Here is a 23,909-nt window from a genome sequence, read left to right as displayed (position 1 = left end):
TTTGTAACAGGACGGCAGTTAGTTTAGCAGATTTTCAGGAGTGAATAGAGGCCCAAACTGAGATTAACGTCTTCAAAGTGCCACGGAAGCGTAAACTAACTCTCAAAACTTCAAAGTAATGAAGATAGAAATATATTCAGAGGGAGATGGAGAGTTTACTACTCATAGACTATTCCTGAAAGAACTATTGAAGGTAGTTGTATTTTATAGGAGAAGATTGAACCCAGAATGTAGAAGAGAATGCAAGATGCAAAGTTAAAGAATTGGTAAACACGAAGACTAATCTGGCAATGTGATTCTATAAAACAACACAAAGGTAACTAAATGCACAAGAATTAAGTACTGTACTAGAAAATAATGCATAAGACAGGAAGGGTAGTGATCTGAGCTAAAGCTTTCTGAGTTCTTGCTGTGTAGAAAGGGAATAATAATATTGATTCCACTTTCAGGTAATGCTTTAAAAATTTAAGGAACAGGTAAAGAAAAAGTAAAAGCGTAGTATATTAAAAACCATGTAAGGTGGATGAAAATAATTTCAGTTACATCAATTATCAAAAGAAATTCAAACAATACACTTGCCAGAGAAAACAAGGAGACTCCAGAATGGGACATTTAAAAAAAAAAAAAGACGCAAACAAATAATTCTATTGCTGCTTATGAGTAATGGGTCTAAAACATTTTGACATGGGGAACCAAAAAACATGTCACAGATATATTAGTTTTAAAAATAATTAGACTAAGACAAAAGCTTTTTCTGGGATTAGACATTTCATTCAGAAAGATTGAGAATTCATTAGGAAAACTAAAATATTTTTAGTAAAAAATTAGTCATGACTTTGTATATGTAACTTCAATATACAGTTAAAAATTGACATTTATTTATTTACTCATTTTTTAAGTTTATCACTACTATTTTTAGTACTCTCTACACCCAATTTGGGGCCCAGCTCACAACACAGAGATCAGGAGTTACATGCTCTTCTGACTGAGCCAACCAGGTACCCCCAAGAAATTGACAGTTAATTTTTTAAAAAAAATTTTTAATGTGTTATTCATTTCTTAGAGAGAGAACAATGTGAGCAGGCAGGGTCAGAGAGACAGGGAGATACAGAATCTGAAGCCGACTCCAGGCTGTGAGCTAGCTGTCCGCACAGAGCCCGACGTGGGGCTCGAACCCACAAACCATGAGATCATGACCTGAGCCTAAGTCGGATGCTTAAGCGACTGAGCCACCCAGGAGTCCCAGAAATTGACATTTAGAATGATAAATGCTATTGATATTGTATTTAACCTCTCTTGATAATTAATACATCAAGTAAATAAAACTTTAGTAAAATGGAGGATTTGTTTAGAGGAGTTAACAAGCTTGACAGATGTCATTTGTAGAACCCTGCACCTAATAATTAGATCATATATTTTAAAAAATTAAGAAAATTTTTTTGTTCGTTAATTTTGGAAAGACAGAGAGATAGAGTGCTAGCAGGGTAGGGACAGAGAGAGAGAGAGGGAGACACAGAATCTGAGGCAGGCTCTAGATCTGAGCTGTCTGCACAGAGTCCAATATGGGGCTTGAACTAAGGAGCTGTGAGGTCGTGACCTGAGCTGAAGTTGGACTCTTAACTAACTGAGCCACCCAGATACCCCAAATCATATACATTTTTAAGTACAGAGAACATTTATAAAATTTGATCACATACCAACTTAGAAGCAAGATGTAATAAATGGCACATAATCAGGATGCAGCCTGTAATACTGCAGTGTGATTACAAATCAAAGGATAAAACATTGTTATGTTTAGAAATCCTCCCTTCTGCAAGTAGCTGTCAGGCCTAGATGCTTTTACAAAGTTCATTTAGCCCATTATGAAACAGATCGTTCATCTTATATAAGCCTTCAGAGAGTAGAAAGACATGGTTCCCCAGGTTATATACATATTTTATTATTGTCTATAATATAGACAATAATGAGCGTGTTTGTGGGGGAGGAGCAGAGAGAGGGGGAGAAAGAATCTCGAGCGGACTCTGCGCTGTCATCACATAGCCCGACGCAGGGCTTGATCCCACAAACCGTGAGATCATGACCTGAGCTGAAATCAAGAGGCTGGACACTTAAGTGACTGAGCCACCCAGTCATCCACCCAGAAAGGAAGTGAATTCAACATGGCATATTATTTATTACTTTTCATGATAGAAAAGTCAAGCATATACAGAAGCCGACCAAATGGAATGCTGGACCTCACTCAACTTTAAAAATGAACAATTCATGGACCTTGTTATTTCTTTTATATTCCCATTCACTTTTCCATTATATTATTTGGAAGCAGTTTCCAGAATCATAACATGTAGTCCATAAATACATTTGTAATGTGTCTTCAAAAGACAAGGTCTTTTTTAATCTCTTCTTTTTAAAGTGGACTGATAATGCCACTATCACGTCTGAGAACAAATGATAAGGGGCGCTCGAGTGGCTCAGTTGGTTAAGCGCCTGATTCAGCTCAGGTCATGATCTCACAGTTTGTGGGTTCGAGCCCTGCATCGGGCTCTGTGCTGACAGCTCAGAGTTTAGAGCCTGCTTTGGATGCTGTGCCTCCCCCTGCCTCTGCCCTCCCCCGCTCATGCTCTGTCTTTCTCTGTCTCTCAAAACTGAATAAACATTTTAAAAATTGAAAGAAAAATAAAAACAAATGATAATTCCTTCATATGGAATGAATGTCTGATTAGTGTTCAGATTTCCAGTGATTTCAGAAGATTTTTGTTTATATATTTTAAAGTTGTACATAATTTCAATCAACCTTTTACACTGCAACTGGTTGATCTCTCAAGTATCTATTATAAAAATTAAAGGTTCGAACTTGTCAGCAAGGCCTGAAGAACTTGTCAGGGTGGCCTGAAGGTGGAGGGGCTGCATCTTAGCGTTTGATGGTGGTAGTCTCTATCCAGAAACTCCAGGCAGGTCCTGAACACCCCAGGCTGTTTGAGCCTCCATGGCCGCTACGAATGCTGTTCCCTCTGGAATTCCTCATCGCAGCCGCCTGGTGAACATCTGCTCGTCCTTAATTTCCACTGGCTGCCTCAAGAAACAAGCCAAACTACACATGGTGGAGAGTCCCAAATACCACTACCAGTAGGGAAACAAAATAACCAAACGCTCAACAAGAGAAACCAAAGGACACCATCCAAAGAACACTTCCTGAATGGACAGGCCCTGAACAGTCAAAAGAGCCCTCTCTAATACAGCAGAACTCGCAGGAGCCGAAGTACATCAAACTTTTAAAATTAACAAGAGATAGAAAGCTAACCAAAATGACAAAATGGAAGAACTCTCCTCCAAAGAAACTCCAGGAAGAAATGACAGGTAGAGAACTGCTCAAAACAGATATAAGCAACATAACTGAACAATAATTTAGAACAGTAATCATAAAATTAATCGCTGGGCTTGAAAAAAGCATGGAGGACATCAGACAAACTATGCCTACAAACACCATGGAGCTTAAAAATAGTTATGGTGAATTAAAAAATGTGATAAATGAGATACATAATAAACTGGAGGCGTCCAATGCACGGATTTAAGAGGCAGAAAGGAGAATAAGTAATTTAGAAGACACTACTATAGAAAAAGAAGAAACTGAGAAAAAGAGATAAACTGATCCAGGAGCTTGAAAGAAGAGTTTGAGAGCACAGCGATACAATCAAACGGAACAATATCTGTATCATAGGAATCCCAGAAGAGGAAGAGAGAGGGAAAGGTGCTGAAGGAGTCCTGGAACAAATTATAGCAGAGAACTCCCCAACATGAAGAGGGAAGTAGATGTTGAAATTCAAGAGGCACAGAGAACTCCTCTCAGACGTAACTTGAATCGATCTTCTGCACAACATATCATACTGAAAATGGCAAAATATAAGGACAAAGAGAGAATTTTGAAAGCAGCTAGGGAGAAAAGGGCCCTAACATACTAAGGGAAACCTATCAGAGTGGTGACAGACCTATCTACTGAAACTTGGCAGCCCAGAAAGGAATGGCAGGAGAGCTTCAATATGATGAACAGAAAAACTATGCAGCCAAGAATCCTCTATCCAGCAAGCCTGTCATTCAAAATAGAAGGAAAGGTAAAAGTCTTTCCAAATAAACAAAAATGGAAAGAATGTGTCACCACTAATCCAGCCCTACAAGAAATCCTGAGGGGGACTCTCTGAGGGAAATGTTGCAAGGAACGAAGATACCAGAGACACCACCCCAAGCATGAATCCCATAAAGGGCACAATGACTCTAAACCCTATATTTCAGTAATAACACTGAATGTAAATAGGCTGAATGCTCCAATCAAAAGACATAGGGTAGCAGAATGGATAAGAAAACAAAAATCCATCTATTTGCTGTCTACATGAAACGCATTTCAGACTGGAAGATACCTTCAGATTAAAATAATGGGATGGAGAAATACATATCATGCTACGGGTAGTCGAAAGAAAGCTGGAGTAGCTATACTTGTATCAGAGAAACTGGACTTTAAAAAATACCAAGAGATGAAGAAGGGCATTAGATAATAATTACAGGGTCTATCCATCAGGAAGAACTAAAATTATAAATGTCTACACACCGAATATGGGAACACCTAAATATTTAAAACAATCACAAACAGAAACAATCTTATAGATAAGAATGTGCTAATAGCAGGGGACTTTAATATTCCGCTTACAGCAATGGATACATCAACCACACAGAAAATCACTAAAGAAACAATGGACTTGAATGACACATTGGACCAGATGGATATGACAGATATATTTAGAATTCTACATCCTGAATCCATGGAATTCACTTTCTTCTCAAGTGTGCATGGCACATTCTCCAAGATAGATCACATACTGGGACATAAAGCAGCCCTCACTAAATATAAAAGAATTGACATCATACCATGCACACTTTCAGATCATAATGCTTTGAAACTTGAAATCAATCACAGGAAGAAGTCTGGAAAACCTCCATAGGTTAATGAACAGCCTGCTGAAGAATGAATAGGCCAATCAGACAATTAGAGAAGTAATTAAAAAATATGTGGAAACAAATGAAAATGAAAATACAACAATACAAACTCTATGAGATGCGACAAAGGCTTTCCTAAGAGAACAGTACATTGCACTCCAGGCCTGTTTCAGAAATTAGAAAAAGTGCAAGTGCAAAATCTAATAGCTCACCCAAAGGAACGAGAGGCAGAGCAACAAGAGCACCCTAAACCCAGTAGAAGAAGAGAAATAGTAACAATCAGAGCAGAAATAAACAACATAGAGACCTAAGAAACAATTGAACAGATCTATGAAACCAAGAGTTGGTTCTTTGAAAAAATAAACAAAATTGACAAACCTCTAGCCAGACTTCTCAAAAAGAAAAGAGAGAGCACCCAAACAGACAAAATCATGAATGAAAATAGACTTATTACAACCAACTTCTCAGAAACAGAGGCACTTATCAGGGAATGCTATGAAAAATTATCTGCCAACAAATTGGACAACTTAGAAGAAATGGAAAATTCCTAAACACACACACACTACTAATAGTCACACGGGAAGAGATAGAAAATCTGAACAGACCCATAACTAGTGAGGAAATCGAATCAGTTATCAAAAATCTCCCAACAAATAAAAGCCCTGGTCCTGATGGCTTCCCTGGGGAAATCTACCAGACATTTAAATCAGAATTAATACCAATTCTTCTCAAGCTATTCCAAAACATAGAACTCGAAGGAAAACTCCCAGACTCATTTTATGAAGCCAACATCACTCTGATTCCCAAGCCAGACAGAGATCCAGAAAAACAAAAGAACCAGAGGCCAATATCCTTGATGAATACGGATGCAAAAATCCTCAACAAGATCCTTGCAAATCAAATCCAACAGCACATCCATAGAATTATCCACCAAGATCAAGTGGATTCATTCCTGGGTTCCCGGGCTGGTTCCATATTTGCAAATCAATCAATGTGATACATCACATCAACAAAAGAAAAGATAAAGACCCTATGATCCTGTCGATAGATGCAGAAAAAGCATTTGACAAAATACTGCATTCCTTCTTAATAAAGACCCTCGAGAAACTCGGGTTAGAAAACTTATAAAAGCCATCTATGAGAAGCCCTCAGCTAACATCATCCTCAATGGGGGAAAACTGAGAGCTTTCCCCCTGAGATCTGGAACACGACAGGGATGTCCACTTTCACCATTGTTGCTTAACATAGTGCTGGAAGTCCTAGCATCAGCCATCAGACAACAAAAAGAAATCTAAGGCATCAGAATTGGCAAAGAAGTCAGACATTCACATTTCGCAGACGACATGATACTCTACATAGAACCCCTGACAGACCCCACCAGGAGCCTACTAGAACTGATCCAAAAATTCAGCAACGTGGCAGGGTACAAAATCAACGTAAAGAAATCAGTTGCATTTTTATACACCAACAATGAAGCAACAGAAAGAGAAATCAAGAAACTGATCCCATTCACAGTTGCACAAAAAACCATAAAATACCTAGGAATAAACCTAACCAAGGATATAAGAGATCTGTATGATGAAAACTATAGAAAACTTATGAAGGAAATGTAAGAAGACACAAAGAAATGGAAAAACATTCCATGCTCATGGATTGAAAGAATAAATATAGTTAAATTGTCATTACTACCCAAAGCTATCTACACATTCAGTGCAATCCCAATCAAAATTGCACCAGCATACTTCTCAAAACTAGAACAAACTACCCTAAAATTTGTATGAAACCACAAAAGACCCTGAATAGCCAAAGTAATATTGAAGAAGAAAACCAAAACGGGAGGCATCACCATCCCAGACTTTAGCCTCTACGACAAAGCTGTCATCATCAAGACAGTATGGTATTGGCACAAAAACAGACACATAGACCCGTGGAATAGAATAGAGAGCTCAGAATTGGACTCACAAATAAATAAATGGCCAGCTAATCTTTGACAAAGTATCCAATGGAAAATAGACAGCCTCTTTAACAGGTGGTGCTGGGAGAACTGGACAGCAACATGCAAAAGAATGAAATTAGATCATTTTCTCACATCCTACACAAAAATAAACTCAAAATGGATAAAGGACCTGAACGTGAGACAGGAAACCATCAAAACCCTAGAAGAGAAAGCAGGAAACAAGCTCCTTGACCTCCACCGCAGCAATTTCTTACCTGACACATCCCCAAAAGCAAAGAAATCTAGAGCAAAAAGAAACTATTGGGACCTCATCAAGATTAAAAGCTTCTGCCCGGCAAAGGAAACAATCCATAAAACTAATAGGCAACCGACGGAATAGGAAAAGATAGTTGCAAATGGCATATCAGATAAAGGGTTAGTATCCAAAAACTATAAGGAACTCACCTAACTCCACAGCCAAAAAACAAACAACCCAGTGAGTGAAGAAATGAGCAGAAGATATGAACAGACATTTCTCCAAAGAGGACACCCAGATGGCCAACAGACACATGAAACGATGCTCAGCATCCCTCCTCATCAGGGAAATACAAATCAAAACCACACTGAGATACCACCTTACGCCAATCAGAGTGGCTAAAATGAGCAAATCAGAGGACTCTAGATGCTGGCGAGGATGTGGAGAAACGGGCACCCTCCTACACTGTTGGGAATGTAAACTGATGCAGCCCCTGTGGAAATTCCTAGCGCTGCTAGGAATTTACCCACAGGATATAGGAGTGCTGATGCTTAGGGGCACTTGTACCCCAATGTTCATAGCCGCACTCGCAACAATAGCCAAAACATGGAAAAAGCCTACGTACCATCAACGGACNGGAGATACAGAATCTGAAGCAGACTCCAGGCTGTGAGCTAGCTGTCCGCACAGAGCCCGGCGTGGGGCTCGAACCCACAAACCATGAGATCATGACCTGAGCCTAAGTCGGATGCTTAAGCGACTGAGCCACCCAGGAGTCCCAGAAATTGACATTTAGAATGATAGATGCTATTGATATTGTATTTAGCCTCTCTTGGTAATTAATACATCAAGTAAATAAAACTTTAGTAAAATGGAGGATTTGTTTACAGGAGTTAACAAGCTTGAGCAGATGTCATTTGTAGAACCCTGCACCTAATAATTAGATCATATATTTTAAAAAATTAAGAAAATTTTTTTGTTCGTTAATTTTGGAAAGACAGAGAGATAGAGTGCTAGCAGGGTAGGGACAGAGAGAGAGAGAGGGAGACACAGAATCTGAGGCAGGCTCTAGGTCTGAGCTGTCTGCACAGAGTCCAATATGGGGCTTGAACTAAGGAGCTGTGAGGTTGTGACCTGAGCTGAAGTTGGACACTTGACTGATACCCAGATATCCCCAGATACCCCAAATCATATACATTTTTAAGTACAGAGAACATTCATAAAATTTGATCACATACCAACTTAGAAGCAAGATGTAATAAGTGGCAGATAATCAGGATGCAGCCTGTAATACTGCAGTGTGATTACAAATCAAAGGATAAAACATTGTTATGTTTAGAGATCCTCCCTTCTGCAAGTAGCTGTCAGGCCTAGATGCTTTTAATTCATTAGGGGTTCAAAATCATCATATTCTAATTCTGTCTTTTCATTTATTAGCTCTAAAGAGACTATTGAATATCTACCCAGATCTCTAGGTAGACCCTTGAATATCTACTCGGAGGTAGAGTCCTTATAAGAAAGGCATATTAAATGCTTGCTGTTCCATTTCATATATGAGCGTTCAAAGGATGAGCTGATTTCCTAACATCCTCGAGAAGTACTCAGTTTTTTGAAAGGATTCTAAAATCATGGAGATATGTGGCATATATTTATTTATATTTGATGTGTTCTAACCATTGGTATCCCCTCAGGATTCACTGAACCTAATTTTAATTTTTCTGTAAGGTTTTATTGTATTTTTAAAAATAATCTCTACTCTCAACATGGGGCTCAAACTTAAAACCCTGAGATCAAGACTTGCATGCCTCATTGACTGAAACACCCAGGTGCCCCCTAATTTTAATTTTTCATTTTCTTTTTTTGGCACTTACTGCTCTTTCATGATTTTTAATGTTTCTTTAGAAGTCTTCCAAAGAAAAGGGGCACTTGGGTGTCTCAGTCACTTAAGCACCTAACTCTGGATTTTGGCTTAGGTCATGATCTCATGGTTCGTGAGGTCAAGCTGCATGTCGGCAGGCTGTGCGCTGACAGCGTGGAGTCTGCTTGGGATTTTCTCTTTCTCTTTCTGCCCATCCTCTGGCCGCGCTCTCCCTCTCTCTCTCAAAAAATAATTAAACAAGCACTTCCAACGAACAGAAAACTTAACTTTTTAGTAGTAATTTTAAGAATTTATTGAGATCTAATTGATGTATAAAAAACTGCACATTTTAAGGAGTAAATTTTGATAAAGTTTCACATATGTACGTTCACCTGCGAAACACCCCACTTAAGATAATGAGCATATCATCGCCGGAAGTTTCCTAGTGCTCATTTGTAATTCCTCTTCTTATCTTGTCTCTTAGCCTAGGCAACTACTGATCTTTGTTTCACTAAAACAGTTTGCATTTTCTAGAGTTTTATATAAATGAAAGTGTACAATATGTATGCTTTTGGCCTGGCTTCTTTGACTCATCTGAGTCATTTTTAGAGCCATCCATGTTGTAATATGTATCACTTCATTCCTTTTTATTTTTGGGTTGTATTCCATTGTATGGATGTACCACTATTTGTTCATCCATTTACCTGTTGATGGGTATTTGGATTGTTTTGACTCATAAGAAATAAAATTCGTGTTAACATTTGTATACATGTTTTTGTATGGACACATGCTCTCCTTTCTTTTGGGTAAATATGTAGGAGAGGAATGGCAGGATAGTATGGTATTTGTATGTTTAACTTTTTAAGAATTTGCCAAACTTGGGGCACCTGGGTAGCTCAGTCGGTTAAGTGTCCAATTCGTCTGAGGTCATGATCTCACAGTTTGTCGGTTCGAGCCTTGCATCAGGTTCTGGACTGACAGCTCAAGGCCAGGGGCCTGCTTCAGATTCTATGTCTTCCTCTCTCTCAGTGCCTCTGCCCTGCTTACACTCTGACTCTCTCTCAAAAATAAACAAACATTAAAAGAATTTCTGAGAGAGAGAGACAGTGTGAGCAGAGAGGTCAGAGAGGAGGGTCAGAGAGAGAGGGAGACACAGAATCCAAAACAGGCAGCAGGCTCTGAGCTGGCTGTCAGCACAGAGCCCAGTGTGGGGCTCAGACCCACGAACCGTGAGATCATGACCTGAGCCAAAGTCGGATGTTTTACCGGTGGAGCCACCCAGGTGCCCCTAAAAGAATTTAAAAACAGAAATTGCCAAACTATTTTCCAGCGTGGCTGTTTCTTTTTCCATTCAACCAGCAGTATATGTAAGTTCTGGTTTCTCTCCGTCCTTGTTAGTGTTAGATCTGGTCAGTTTTCGGTATTCTCTTAGGTGTGTAGTGGTATTCATTGTGATTGATTTTTTGTTTAGAGAGTGGGGGAGCAGGGCAGAGGGGCAGAAGGAGATAGAGAATCTCAAGCATGTGGGGCTCGATCCCACAACCCTGGCATCACGACCTGAGCCAAAATCAAGAGTTGGCCACTCAACTGACTGATTTCACCCTGGTGCCCACATTCTAGGTTGTTTTTTTTTTTTTTTAAGTTTTTTTATGTTTATTTTTGATAGAGAAACAGAGCACAAGCAGGGGAGAGACAGAGAGAGACAGAGGGAGACACAGAATCCATAGCAGGTTCTAGGCTCCAAGCTGTCATGCAGCACAGAGCCTGAATGGGTCTCAACCTGATGGACAGTTAGGTCATGCCCACATTGTGTTTTCAATTTGCATTTCCCAGGCCACCTGGGTGACTCAGTGGGGTGAGCTTCCGACTTTGGCTCAGCTCATGATCTCACAGTTTGTGAGTTCCAGCCCTGCATCAGGCTCTGTGCTAAAAGCTCGGGGCCTGGAGCCAGCTCGGATTTGTTGTCTCCTACTCTCTCTGGCCTTCTCCCGCTGGTGTTCTCTCTCTGTCTCTCAAAAATAAATAAATGTAAAAAAATTGTATTAAATTTGTATTTCCTTAATGACTAATGATGCTGACATTGTTCATGTGCTTATTTGCATATCTCTGTATGTTCCTTGTTGAAGTGTGTATTTTTTTTTACTAGGTTGTTTTCTTACTGAATTTTGAGAGTTCTATATATATTCTTGAAGCAAGTTCTTTATAGGATATGTGATTTGAAAATGTTTTTTTCCCAGTCTTTGACTTGTGTTTTCTCTCTTTTTAAATTTATTTATCATTTATTTATTACTGAGAGACCAAGAGAAACACATCATGAACATGGGAGGGGCAGAGAAAGGGGGAGACACAGAATCCGGAGCAGGCTCCAGGTCTGAGCTGTCAGCACAGAGCCTGACATGGGGCTGGAACTCACAAACTAGGAGATCGTGACCTGAGCTTAACCGACTGAGCCACCCAGGCGCCCTTGACTTGTCTTTTGACTTAACAGTGTCTTTCGTAGAGCAGAAGTTTTTAATTTTGATAAAATCAATTTTTCAGTTTGTTCCTTTATGGATTGTGCTTTTGGTATTGAGCCTAAGAAATCTCTGCCTAACCCAAGGTCACCAAGATTTTCTCCTTGTTTGTTAGTTTTCTATTTTATATTTATATCTCTGGTCCAGTTTCATTTTGTATTTAGGGAAAGGTATAGATTGAAGTCAAATATATAGATTTTCAAATGGACAGCCAACTGTTCCAGCACCAGTTTGTTACAAAGAGAAGGTAATGGCACACTTTTCTGCATCCAGTGTCAAGTATGTTCCCTTGGGAACTCCCAGAGCGCTCCACTTAAGAAAAATTTTTTTAACATTTTAATGTTTTTGAGGGAGAAGTTGCAAACAGGGGCGGGGCAGAGTGTGAGGGAGACAGAATCCGAAGCAGGCTCCAGGCTCTGAACTGAACACAGAGCTCAATGTGGGGCTCGAACTCATGAACCGTGAGATCATGACCTGAGCTGAAGTCAGATGCTCAACTGACTGAGCGCCCCTGGGGTGCTCCATTTGAAAGTAAAATTCTAACATACGTTAAGTTAATATTTGTTTATTTGTTTGTTTAAGAGGGCACAAGTGGGCGAGGGGGAGAGAGAGAGAGAGAAAGAGAGCGAGCCCGAGAGTGAGCGGGGCTCACCAGGGGCTTGTGTTCACTCGAAACGTTGCTCATGCTCGCTCAGAGCTAGGCTTGGGCTCAGATGAAGTGAGACATGAGCTCATGTGAAGTGGGACATAAGCTCTCCTGAAGCGGGACTCAAGCTCACCCGCTGTGAGACTCAGACTCAGGAACCGTGCGATCATGACCTCAGCCAATGTCAGATACTTAACAGCTGAGCTACCCAGGCTCCCCATAAATCAATATTTATATATTGGTTTTAGAAGAGAAGAGGGGCACCTGACTCAGTCCGTTAAATGTCCAACCCTGGATTTCAGCTCAGGTCATGATCTCCCGGTTCGTGAGTTTGAGCCCTGTTAGTTTGAGCCCTGCATTGACCTACATGCCGGCAGCGTGGAGCCAGTGGAGCCTACTTGGGATTCTTTCTCCCCCTCTCTTTGCCCCTCCCTTGCTCATGCATGCACACTCTCGCTCTCTCAAAATAAATAAACTTTAAAATAAATTAAAGGAAAAGACAAGAAATTAAATAGATACATAAAGGTTTTTCAATTCATCTTATTTTGAATATTTAATTTGAGAGAGAGTGTGTACACGCGTGCAGAGCAGACCCAGGGACAGAGAGACAGAAAGATAGAGAGTGAATCCTAAGCACTCTGCAGAGTCAGCACAGAGCTTCCCATGGTGCTGTGTCTTGTGAACCATGGGACCATGACCTGAGCCCAAATCAGGAGTTGGCTGCATAAGGGGCACCAGGGTGGCTTAGTCGGTTGGGCGTCCGACTTTCGTTTAGGTCATGATTTCGCGGTTCGTGGGTTTGGGCCCCGCGTCGGGCTCTGTGCTGACTGCCAGCTCAGAGCCTGGAGCCTATTTCAGAGTCTGTATATCCCTCTCTCTCTGACCCTCCCCTGCTCACGCTGTCTCTGTCTCTCTCTCTCCTAGAAATAAAAAAAAAAAAAAAGAGTTTGCTGCGTAACAACCTGAGCCACCCATGTGCCCCATAGTAGAGTTAAAAAAAAAAAAAAAGGAATTACTAGTTTTAATACATGCTAGGAGATTAGACAGATACTGGTAAATATTTATAGTAATAAGCAGTACAGGAAGAGGAGGAGATGATTGCAGAAAAGAGGGATGATGTTTTTGATTTGCGTTTGAGGAGCCTGTGACACATGATAGCAGCACCTCAACTCTAAAGTGCTATGTTCTGTTAGGAATAGGCTAGTAGCCAGCTACCTGCTAACCTTTCACGTTGTTGGAAAGTGCAGCCTTTTTTGTACACAGACTTGTATGCATTGATTAAGGTGAATTTTCGCCACCAGACACCAGGACTCTTTGTTTCCTTTTGGAGACATGCAAATTATACTGTCAGTTTTTAATACATACCTTTCTCTCTCTCTCTTCTTCTTGCCCCAGCTTTGCCAACATTCGGTATTTCTTTTTCATTTTGATCATCATTTATTCCTTGCAGGACATGGCTTTGGGAATAGTGAAAAGTGTTTTTTGCCTCTCCTTTTTGCATTGCTTTTGTCTCTCTGTCCCCTTTTCTCTTGTGATACCCAACAGGTTAAAGGTTGGGGTGCTGGTGGCCTTTGGGGGTCATGATACCCCAGACATTTTCTTCCTGTGTTAAGTCATTGATTTTGTAGACTACTCAGCAATCAGAAATGGTTTAATTCAATTGCTGTACTTGGAACAATAATAATAACTCAGTGAGATGAGTTTTCTGTTGTGGAGTTAGGTAAAATAGCCTAAAACCTAATGCCAGAGTCAAACCTGATTCAGTAAGGGAAAATGGATTATTTCCACTCCGATAATAAGAGTAGTTGTTTTATTCTCCTGCCTTTTTTTTTCTCCTGGAATGGTTTTAGTTTTTTCATTTTTTATTTTTTTCTTAAATAGTTTAGTGTCAAGTTGGTTTCCATATAACACCCAGTGCTAACCCTCACAAGTGCCCTTCACCCCCCGTCCCCTCTCCCCCACATCCATCAGACTTCAGTTTGTTCTCAACATTCAAGAGTCTCTCATGGTTGGCCTCCCTCCCTCTCCCCAACTGTGTTTTCCCTTTTCCTCCCTAGGGTCCTCCATTAAGTTCCTCCGAATCCCACTATACGTGCAAACATATGGTGTCTGTCCTTCTCTGCCTGACTTATTTTGCTCAGCATCACACCCTCAAGTTCCATCCACGTTGCTACAGATGGCTAGATTTCATTCTTCCTCATTGCCATGTAGTAGTCCATTGTATTGATAAACCATTAAAAATAAATGGTTTGTCATTATTACCATTAAAACATGTGTTGATAATTTTATCATTAAAACAAATTTTCAAAGCAGTGTTTGTGATGGATAAAGAATAATGTTTTATTAAAAATAAAGCAGCTTAAAATGTTGAGAGACTTAGTGCATAGCAACATTAAGAAAATGATAAAATGCTGTTAAAATGATTGGGGTTTTTTTTTCCTGGTAAGTTGCTTGGAAAAGCATTTTTGGATGTTTAAAATATTAAATTCTTTATAAAAATAAGATGTTACTCATATTAGAGGATATAATTCTGATATTATTAATATATAAGAATGGGGGCGCCTGGGTGGCTTAGTCGGTTAAGCGTCCGACTTTCGCTCAGGTCATGATCTCGCGGTTCGTGGGTTCGGGCCCCGCGTCGGGCTCTGTGCTGACTGCCAGCTCGGAGCCTGGAGCCTGTTTCAGTCTGTGACTCCCTCTCACTCTGACCCTCCCCTGCTCACGCTGTCTCTCTCTCTCCTAGAAACAAATAAAACATTTAAAAAAAAAAAAAAAAGAATTGGTTGACTTTGTTGTTAAGTTTCTTTAGTTTGAGAGAGAGAGAGAGAGAGAGAGAGAGAGAAGGAATCCCAAGCAGGCTCCCGTGCTGTCAACACAGAGCCCGACCCAGGGCTTGATCCCACAAATCATGAGATCGTGACCTGAGCCCAAGTCAAGAATTGGATGCTTAAATGACTGAACCTCCCAAGTACCCGAGAGTAGGAGGACTTTTAATAGATCTATAATGTTGAATCTTTGAGAGGCCCTTTCAAACCTAAGGGTATATAGGTTTTATTACCTTGGGCAGTCTTAGCTAAGTAAGTAGCATGGCAGGGTGGGTGAGAGATGTGTTGAAGTCACTTCAGGCAGTTGTGATAGAATTGAGTTGTGAAGTTGAATTGGTATGAAACAAATTTCATTTTTAAAACATTTTTATTTATTTATTTTGAGAGAGAGAAAGCACTAGCTGGGGGAGTGGGGGTGGGCACAGAGAGAGAGGGCGAGAGCAAATCCTAAGCAAGCAGCCTCTGTCCTGTCTGCACAGAGCCTGATGTGGGGCTCAAACTCATGAACTGGGAGATCATAACCTGCGTGGAAATCAAGAGTTGGAGGCTTACCTGATTGAGCCACCCAGGCGCCCCTCAATAGATTTGATTTTAAGAAGCTTTGGCATGGGGCACCTGGTGGCTCAGTAGGTTAAGCGTCCAACTTAGACTCAGGTCGTGATTTCACAGTTTGTGAGTTCGAACCCTGCATCAGGCTCCGTGCTGACAGCTCGGAGCCTGGATCCTGCTTCAGATTCTGTGTCTCCCTCTCTCTCCGCTCCTGCCCTGCTTGCACTCTGCCTGTCTCTCTCAAAAATAAACAAGTATTAAAAATTTTTTTTTAAAAAAGGAACTTTGGCACTGTGCAGTGTTCTGCTAGGTAATGAAAGATTTAACTTTTCCCAGAATGGTCCTTATTGGGGAAGGTTAAGAGAGCTCTGTTGGGAGAGAGATTTGCAGTTGATAGGGAGTCTTGAACCCGGTTACTCTTGAGTGTTATTTTGTTTGAGAGAAGATTCAGTGTGACTGGTTAAGTTTTCACAGTGTACGATAAATTAATATTAACAATGAACATCTATATAGGATAACTAGGAAACTGGATCTTGTCATTTTATAGGGCCTTACCTCCAGTTTTCCTTTCTATGCCAACCCCCTCAGTGAGATTCTGAATAGAATGACAAAATCCATTTGGCAATAATCACATTTTCGTGACTTATTTTGCATTAAAGATATTTATATCCTATTTTTATCATCTTCCTACCACAGTTGAACATTGCAGCTCTGTTTTATTTTATTTTAATTTAACTTAATTTTACCTTATTGTTTCAGAGAGACAGAGAGAGAGAGAGCATGCAAGTGGGGGAGAGGGGCAAAGGAAGAGCGTGGAGCCCAATGTGGGGCTCAATCGCATGAACCTGGGATCATCATGACCCATGCCGAAATCAAGAGTCAGGCTCAGCTGACTGAGCCACCTGGGCGCCCCCATACTGCAACTCTTAACTAGCATGTGAGAGAGTCAGATCTGGAGAACTGAAGCCTAATGGTCTGTAGTAAATACACATTTTCATCAGAATTCAGAATTTTCATCGCTTTCATAGTTGAATACCAGGGGCAAAATGATTCTTTGCTTACCTTTGCTTTGGTCGAAGAACCATTTCATGATCAAGTCCAAGATGTACTGGGAATTTTTCACTGGGCTGCGTCTTCAACTTTCTTGAGGTCTTTTGGGAGACAGGCAGTTTTTATTTTTTATTTTTTTGATGTGTGTGTTCTTTCATTAACATAGAAAGTATCTGTAATTAGAAATCCATGTTCCACATATACTTAACTTTTTTCTAGTATTGCTATTGTCAGATCTTACTGTACTCTTTGAATTTTTTCTTCAACTATCTTCCCTGAATTTTGCAAGTATTATCTAGTATCATTAAACTTTAAGATGATTAGGATAACTCAGCATTCTTGGAGTAGGTCGACTACGTGCAGGTGTCCATTTATAATAACTTAAACATCTGTTAAAGCCTGTAACAACTGTGAATAATAAGGTGGCATGTAATGTTAACTTTAAGAAAGTGTGGTTCATAATACATAAGGAGCATGAGTCCAGGATCTTTTGCGAACAGGTTTAAAATTTTGATTGTACATTTGGAAGGTGGAAGCAATTTCTCTTACTAAAAATATGTAACTGAAAGAATTTCTGTTATGTACATTTATGCATACTTGCATGCATATGTGTGTCAAAGGTAAGTATTTGTGGAGTTCCTATAGTATTTGCAGAGTTTGTTTAAGCCACATCCACATACTCTTTCATACACACAGAGTTCACCTTAAAACCTTCCTCTTCTCTGTAGGTTAAGTATTTGTAACGTGTCTCACAAGACAATGAGGAAATGGTTCCATGCCTCAGTCAGGGAGGATGCCAGTGACGTCTACAGTGAAGAATCATGTGGAGGATGGGAAACAGAAGAGGCCAAGACGGGAAGAGGAGGTGGGGGAATAGGACATTAGGTCAGGTGCGATAAAAATACACGTGGCACTTTACAAATATTTTTTACTGTTAGTAGCACTTTAATATGTGACTGTACTTAATAGAAGAAGAAATAGTTGTTCAAATCACCTGTGGTATACAGAAGAGGGATCATATATTTTTCTGAATTAAATAATGATTGAAGTAGAGCTTTGTAGAATGCTCTTATTTGAGAAAAGGTAATATTTTAATGTTTTAGGCCTTCAAAGTAAATTTGGTACCTTGTAGTGGGGTTTTACCTTCTTCCTCCCTCCCTCTTCCCCTCCTTCTTTCCCTCCCTCTCCCTCTCCCTCTCCCTCTCCCTCTATCTCTCTCCCCGCCCCTCTCTTTCACCCTGGCCCTATTGTGAAGTAGTATTAGTTTGAAATAAAACTTTAAATGTATCTGTTCTGATATTGAAAAATTCTTTTTTTGCATTAGGGATTTAAAACAACTTTATTTTGAAATAATCTTAAAATTAGAGCAAAATGACAGGAATACTATAAAGAATTTCTTATGTTCTTCCCCCAACATTCATCAGTTTTGCTACATTTCATATATCATTCTCTGGAGATCGATCTACATGTGTGTATGTGTGTGTATGTATATATATTTTTTTTCTGAAACTTTTGAGAATAGGTTGTGGATCTTATGCCCCTTTACTCCTAAATATATCAGAATAAAAAGTTATTCTCTTATGTAATCATAGTACAGTTAAATTATGATGAATACAGTACTCTTGTCTAATGCACAGTATACATGAAAGTTGTACCAACTTTTCTAATAATGCCTTTAGTAAGAAGCATTATTGCCTTCATCTAAGATCCCATTAGTATCGTGCATTGCATTTAATTGTTTTCGGTCTTTAATCGGGCTCAGTTGCTCAGCCTTTGTGTGTCATGACAGTGACCTTAAAAATAACTGTGGGGGTCGCCTGGGTGGCTTAGTCGGTTGAGCGTCCAACTTTCACTTAGATCATGATCTCGCGGTTCTTGGGTTTGAGCCCCGCGTCGGGCTCTGTGCTGACTGCCAGCTCAGAGCACTGGAGCCTGTTTCAGAGTCTGTATCTCCCTCTCTCTCTGACCCTCCCCTGCTCACGCTGTCTCTCTCTCTCCTAGAAATAAATTTAAAAAAATATATTAAAAAAATAATTGTGGAAAAAATGCTTAGGACCTAAAAGGAATTTTTAAGAAATATTTTTAAAGCTTATTATAAATCATAATTTAATTTCTTCTTGATAATTCTGCTCTTTTTGGCTTGCCATATTTTTATGTCCTCACTTTGGCTTTCTCTGCGCATGACATACATGGTCTTCTCTAATTTCATTTAGCTCAGTTACCCAGAGGAAACTTTTACAGTTATTCTAGTTTTGTTTTAAAATTGGGTTGAGCTTGTCAAGGGGATTAGAAACGACAACATGAATTCAAGATGATACTATTAGTCTATTCACATGAAATAGAGCTATAAGCCAAAATACAAGGAAACCTTTTACTCCCTGACATTTCTTGACTTGCTTTCGTGAATGGCTTCTTGGAAACTAAGGACTGAGTAAAAATCAGTGATGAGTTCATATCATGGAGATTAGTATAAACAGGTGGGATAATGAACCTGAATGAATATCAAGTTTAGAGTTTGATAGAGCTATTTTGAATCCCAGTTACTAGCTGTGTAATCTTGACGAAGTTATTTAGAGGGGATTTCAGGTAAAATGGATATCCTAATGCCTATAGTGCAAGTGTTTTTGCGAGCATTAGAGATAACAAATGCAAAATGCATAATAGTGCCTGTCACATAGTTGGTACTTAAGAAATGGTTCTTCATTTTTATAAAATTATAGAAAGATCTAGGGAAGATCTTAAAACTCACCTGGAAAATGAAGGCTATTCAGAGAGATTAACTATCTGTTACTGCTCCTATTAGAATGTAAGCTCTGTTTGTATCGTTTACTGTATGTGCTTATAGAACACAGTGACGGACTTTATGAAATACTGTAATACCACGTGATGGACTAGGTAAATACTGCTTGTTTAACTACATTTCAGCCATTCAAGTTCTCGGGGCCCCAGGATGGCTCAGTCGATTAAGCATCTGACTTCGGCTCAGGTCATGATCTCCCCACTTGTGGGTTCAAGCCCCACACCTGGCTCTGTGCTGACAACTCAGAGCCTGGAGTCTGCTTGAATTCTGTGTCTCCCTCTCTCTCTGCCCCTCCCGCACTCACACGCTCTCTCAAAAAATTCTGTGTCTCTATCTCTCTCTCTCTCTAAAAATGGGAGAATGTTAAAAAAAAAAAAAAGACACCAGACATTCAATTGTAGATGTATTATAATGTCAGGTACATCATCATTTTATTCAGGTTTAAAATATAAATTGTGGATAAACCTTTGATGGTCACTTTGCTCTTGAACGATGCATGAGTGAAAAATGTAATTTCAGGGTTGGAAGCTATCAGTAAAAATGAAGCAAAGAGGTTTTGGAAATCGATTACTGATTTCTAAATATTTATATTCAATACCAAGAAGGCTTTGATGCCGGCATTATGAAGCCATTTTATGTAGCTTTTTAGCATAAGTCCTATTCAAATGACACTTTAAAGTGAATTACTTATTTTTAGCACAAGTGCTTTCTTTAGTCATCTCTTTGTCGCCATGCACACCTACCATATCTTCACCGATGGACTCACTTTAAATTTTTAGTTTCCCCTTTAGGATATTTAGAACTCTTAGAAAACTGATATTTCCTGAGTTGTATTCTTCTGTGGAGGTCTTCTAAATACTAGAATATTTGCTTCCATATTTTTAAAAGGCATATTATATTGCAATTGCCATGTGGAACTAGTGGACCGTTTTATAAATCTAAGATGCATTTGGTGATATTAGAAATCTTATTTTTCCTGAGGTGCCTGGGTGGCTCTGTCACTTGAGCGTCTGACTTTGGCTCAGGTCATGATCTCACGGTTCGTGGGTTCCAGCCCAGCGTCATGCTCTGTTCTGACTGCCAGCTCAGAGCTTGGAGCCTGTTTCAGAATCTGTATCTGCCTCTCTCTCTCTGACCCTCCCCTGCTCATGCTCTGTCTCTCTCTCTCTCAGAAATAAATATATTAAAATATTTTAAAAACATTAAATCTTATTTCTCCTGTATCATGAAACATTTTACTCTGTCATCCAAGGAATTATTCATTACATATCAATTACTCTCAACCCTGCAGAAATTAAAAACAGAGGCTGAAATTATCAGAAAGCAGAAGAAGGATGGAATTACAGCAGTGGTTAGCAAACATTTTTGTGAAGGGTAAGATAGGATATATTTCAAGATTTATGAGCCACATATGGTCTCTGTAGCATATACTTTTTAAAAAATGTTTATTTCTTTTGAGAGCATGTGTGTGTGAGGGAGCAGGGCAGGGGCAAAGAGAGAGGGAGACAGAAGCCCAAGGAGGCTTCACGCTCACTCAGCTTAGGGCTCGATCTCAGGACTGCGAGATCACACCTTGGACTGATATCAAGAGTTCAGTTCTTAACCAACTGAGCCATCCAGGCAGCCCTGTAGAATATCTTCTTTAAACAACCTTTTGAAAAGGTAAAAAGTATTCTTAGCTCACTGGTCACATGAAAATAGGTTGTGGGCCAGAATTGCTCTGTGCACGTTAGTTGCCATTGCATTATCCTACAGTTTCACATAGCCCCTATCCCAAAGATCATTTCATCTTTCAGGAAGTGTAAAAGGAGACTGGAGACACCATCTTTATGGTCTGCTCTTTGCTTATATTGAACCGAATTAGGCATTCATAATTTGTTATGTTTTGTTTATAATTGCAAAGAGATGAACATTGACAGGAACGCGTTTCACAGTTATTGTATAAATTAGACATTGAACAGAAAAGAGGCAAATAGCATTCTACACTCTCANATAGCATTCTAAACTCTAATGATGATGGTGAAGTTGATCATCTAAGTGAGGTCTCAGACTGCGTCTTCAGATGATATTGTCTTGGGTGAATTTTCTCATACTAAGATACTGATGACTGAGCAGTTTATTTGTAAGGGCCAAAAGAAAAGATAGTACTCCTGCCCATTTAGTTATTTAACAAAGAGGAGTTAATCATACAGTGTTTTGTGACAAAGTCTTTAACATGTAGTAAAACGATGTATGCTGGGAATCTTTCATGTTTTTCCTTTAAAATTGATACACTTTGTAAGCTGACATTGCTGATAGTGGGTGTGTTTACAAGGTAATTAGAAAGCAATAGGTGTAGTGATGAAACCAATGAATTGGATTGATTATTCTAAATAATTTTATAGGTCTAAAAATGACAGTGTTTTGCAAATTGTGGATCAAAGAGGATGGCCATCCTTTGACAAGTTATGAGCCATTAAATAGTTCAGCATTTTAAGATTTGAAGTATTGCATTTTGACAACGTGATTGTCAGAAGTGATGATAAGGTAGAACCTTTTAGAAGATGTGTTTAAAATCAGGAGTTAGATTTCTAGGATGGATACGTCCCACATTTATTCATGATAGGAAACGATTGTATTCAGAGAATGTGGCTCATTTTGGTTATATATAAACGTTAAAAACTGGGCAATGTGGGGTGAGTATTTGGAGTTGTTATTTTTTAATACTTATTAAAAATTCTAATAAAGTTGTGTTTCAGTATGTTCCTGTGAAAATTTTTCGTAAAATGACTTTTCAAGTATATAATACATATATATTTAGACTCCATTAGACACAGGTAGTAAATGATGATGACTGCTTTCCCTTATATACTAACAGTAAAGACTAGTTTCTTGTAGAATTTTTTCATCTGAGTTGTGCCTTGTATTAGGCTCTTGACTTGCGTTGAAGAGGGACATTTTGAGAAACACCTTTGAAAGATTTCCTGCTGCTTTTACTATTAGAATGTTATTGAGGAATTTATCTAATTTTTTTCTTCCAGGCCAGGTTGGATATTTTACTTCTTCTGTTTTTGTTTACTCTTTTGACAATAAGACTCAGCTTAATTGTTTGTGTTTTCCTTTTCACTTTTGCTGTCATGAATTCAGATCCAAAATTAAGTTTGTATATTATGTCCCAATGTTTCTCCCTAGTACTTTATAGCTTACAAACGAGAACCTTTGTACTTGAAGGTTATCAACCACTGTGTGAAGCCCATTTTGAGAATAAGAGTAAAATAAAAGAATGATTTAATTGCACAGGGGTTCTCCTTGAAAATATAAAGATTGCCGAAGACTTTTGATTTCTTTCCCCCTTCTTAAGTTGTTTTAGTTCCAGGAGAGCTTTAAAATGAAGTCAGAATAGTTCCTTAGTCTCCATCTCTTACAATGGGTCTTAAGCCAGGTTTACTTATTAATTTGCCAACAGCTTGCATGTCATCAAAGAGGAGGTTAGAGATGACAAGGCTTTCTGCTTGAAAGGCAGATCGGTCCGCAAGTAGTTAAAACTAAGGCCATATACGGTTTCCTCAATAGAGGTCTTTGGAACCTATTATGGAGACAAATAGCAGTCCATTTTTTTGGACTTAGCATAATTCTAGGTTTCAAACAATTAAAACTTCAAAAGAAGTTCAAAAGTCCATCCCTCCATAAAAGCAACAACAGCAACAAAAATTGGCAAAAACTGCTAGAATGTTTTTCAGAACTCTGGAACTAACCAAAAGTTTGTAGTAATCAGGGGAGCATTTAATCAAGAAAACCACTGAATCTAGGTATGAATAGCAGGCTTTGTGGCATTTTAACTTACCTTGGACCCATCCCCTGTCCCTCGGTTCAGTGGTAGCTTTGAAAGTAATAGCCCATGTTCTTGGTACTGGTACCGGAGAGAGCCGAATAGACGTCATTCACAACATGTTATAATTACAGTTGACCCTTGAACAACATGGAGGTTGGGGCACCTACCTCCTGTGCAGTTGAAAATCTGCATATAACTTTTGACTCCTCCTAAATATAACTGCTAATAGCCTACTGGTGACCGGAATCCTCACTCGTAACATAAAAGTCAAGTAACATGTAGTTTGTATAGGTTTTGCGTATACTGTATATAAAATAAGTTAGGGAAAAAATAGGCAAGAAAATAATTAAAGTCACAAGGAGAGTACATTTGCTGTCTCGTACTATAAAAATATGTGTAGAGTGGACTCAGAGTTCAAACCTGTGTTGCTCAAGGGTTGACTGTAATGTGTTTTGTTGGTTTGTCTGCTGGTTCCCTTAAGATTAATTGAAAAGGCTTTCCTTGATCTCACTGAAGTGACAACCTTGTGAGTGTTTGTCAAAAATATTTACTTTGTCGCTTCTGCGTGAGGCACTGACAACAATTGGAGCAAAGACAGACTGACTGAAAAGCCTGAGAGGAAAGGCTGGGAATAAGGTATTTTGGGGAAGAAGGGCTTTGAGGTCTTGGACCTGGAAATTTT

General features: G+C 39.2%; 1 pseudogene; it reads left to right on the top strand.

The window, feature by feature from the left end:
• Positions 1 to 270: 270 nt before the first annotated feature.
• The window catches only part of LOC120227322, a 33,956-nt pseudogene continuing 10,317 nt past the window's right edge, over positions 271 to 23,909 (top strand).

This window comes from Hyaena hyaena, unplaced genomic scaffold, assembly GCF_003009895.1.
Source record: "Hyaena hyaena isolate Hyena2069 unplaced genomic scaffold, ASM300989v1 scaffold_2196, whole genome shotgun sequence".
Lineage (NCBI taxonomy): Eukaryota > Metazoa > Chordata > Mammalia > Carnivora > Hyaenidae > Hyaena > Hyaena hyaena.
The sequence above is the reverse complement of the archived record's forward strand: the minus strand, read 5'-3'. Positions and strand labels throughout refer to the sequence as shown.